The 2377-nt window shown below is 31.7% G+C and overlaps 1 long non-coding RNA gene across 1 annotated transcript; it reads left to right on the forward strand.

Annotated features, from left to right (window-relative positions):
• Window positions 1-940: 940 nt before the first annotated feature.
• Window positions 941-2161, forward strand: LOC124917789. The gene is made up of 3 exons (XR_007097243.1): window positions 941-1243; window positions 1391-1515; window positions 1961-2161. It is a non-coding gene; the product is annotated as an uncharacterized LOC124917789 (long non-coding RNA).
• The last annotated feature ends 216 nt before the right edge of the window (window positions 2162-2377 follow it).

A 2377-nucleotide genomic window follows, 5' to 3' on the forward strand; every position in this document is an offset into this window, starting at 1 on the left:
TGTAGTTCTTTACATTCCACTTGTTGTGTAACATTGACCACTTAGATGACTTCCTGTTAGATTTCTTTATCTTATGTCTCTTCAATTCATATTAATCATGAACACAATAATCGAATGCCATCATTCTCCTCTTGGACTTGGAGAAATGGTTGGTGAGGCTATAATTGGTGGATTAAGTGTCACTTTCACTTTTATACCAGCAAATGATTCACTCTAAAAATCAAATCATATATTGAGATTAGGCGGAACACTAGAAAGTGCATTTGAATGGTTATATGAATTTTGTGCACTGGCTCTTTTTACAAGCATTTGGTGAAAAGTTCTCTTTTTAGTGATGGTAATTTTCTTTAATTTTGGAGATTGTTATCGTTTGAATCCGAAGAATATACACTTCCATTTCAGCACGTTTTCTTACTCCGTACGTCATCTCCAGAATCAGAAATTGTGTTTCCTGTCTCTCCAGCGTTACTACTATTTCCAACCAAAGTAGCTCCAAAAATTCCAATGCCCTTCTTTCAACCTCCTTTACACATCTGCAAGTGTTTTCTGCATGATTGTGATCGGAGGTGTACTAGGATGTGGAGCTGGATAAATAACTGGTGTTTCATAAGGCGGTATCATAGCATGATGGCCTCCCCTTAAGTAAGAATGGTTTGCAGAAGAGGCAACAGTTGTGCCAAAGAAAGGAGGAGTCCCAACAGCAGCAACAACAAATTTCAGTCTAATATGGCTTCTTATGTTTGATTTTAATCTGTAAACAATTGTCAGAATTATCTAAAAGCTACAATTACTGGACAAGTTTATGTTGAAACTTAAAAACAAGGTCATAGAATTCTGAATTATTCAAATTTCAACACATGCTGGAGATTCTGGAAGATACCTAATTCATATGGTAGGTTTAAGTTACATATTATTTATTGCTTCTATCCTCACAGTCTAGTATTATTTTTGTAGTAAAATGTTATTTTCGCCCCTTAGAAATGGCAATATGAAAGGATAGATGGCAAAATTGGAGGAGTCGAGGGGCAAAAAAAATAGATCAGTTTAATGAAAAGAAATCCTCCAGATTTTGTTTTCTGTTATCATACATGACAGGTAAATGCATGATCCGCCGGGTATACTTATAAATTATCTTCTATTATAAGTTTTAGTTTTTCTATTTCCTATCTTGGAGCAGTGATTGGAATCCCATGCTGATTCGCAAGCAATGGCTAGAGCTCGTCGTCTTGGACAAACAAATAAGGTAGAGAGCTCACTTTCATTATATATTATGCGATATGATTTAGGATAATTATATGTAGTGGGATTTGATTAGGATACTGTATTATGAGCTATTATATTTTTAATACTACAATTCTATTTAAATACAATTAATATCTTTACTTTACAGGTACTGATTTTAAGACTTGTACCAAGAGGTATCATTGAAGAAGGGATGATACAGATAACAAGGAAAAAAAAATGGTCTTAGAGCATCTTGTTGTTGGAAATATTAAATCACATAACATTAATCAGGTATGAAATTTGCGTATTCAATAGTAGTAAGGGAATGTGATAAATAAATATCACCACATTATCATTTTAAACTTTGAACATTATCATTTTTTAACTAGAGTTCATTTAATTCATTTTAAAGCTTGTAATGATGTTGGTTTTCAACACCAATTTGCGGTTTTAGGAATTTATGGAATAATGAAATTTTTACAACCTTTAAATATATATATATATCATAAAGTATTTTTATTAAACTATACACACTCATATATGTAATTTCATTTAGGTTGTGCATTTAGGAATGAATTTGAATATGAGGTTGTGCAATTGAAGGATGATTGGATTCTTCATATTATTTAATTACATGAAGACTTAAATGACATATTAACGTATGGTTCAAAGGTGCTATTTGCTAACGATGCTGCAATATGAACCCACACAATCTGTTAAAATGTATCATTTTTAGGTGACTTAATCGTGACCAAGCTGGGGATGAAGATAATGTTGTTGATGAAGATGAGGACGATGAATTCTTAAAGACTTAATATATCGTCATCCTTGTTTCAATGTTTTATTATCTATTCCTATTTTTGAATATTATGAAACTGATGCAACAAAAGTTGTAGGTAGCACACTTAATTATATATGTTGATGAACAAGTTAAAACTGCCGAAGATATTTCTGCAATCAACAAGCCCGAAACAACTAGTCTTTGTGAAGTGCCTAAATTATAACAGGTATTTTGATATTATTGATGTAGTTTATGTCTTACTCAGTTTTAGAATTATATTATTTATTATTACTGAACTTGAATGGAAAGAAATGTGCATAACAAAGATCAGAAACATGTAGCTAATATTGATATAAACTTTGAACAATATAT

This window comes from Impatiens glandulifera, unplaced genomic scaffold (assembly GCF_907164915.1).
Source record: "Impatiens glandulifera unplaced genomic scaffold, dImpGla2.1, whole genome shotgun sequence".
In the NCBI taxonomy this organism is placed as follows: domain Eukaryota; kingdom Viridiplantae; phylum Streptophyta; class Magnoliopsida; order Ericales; family Balsaminaceae; genus Impatiens; species Impatiens glandulifera.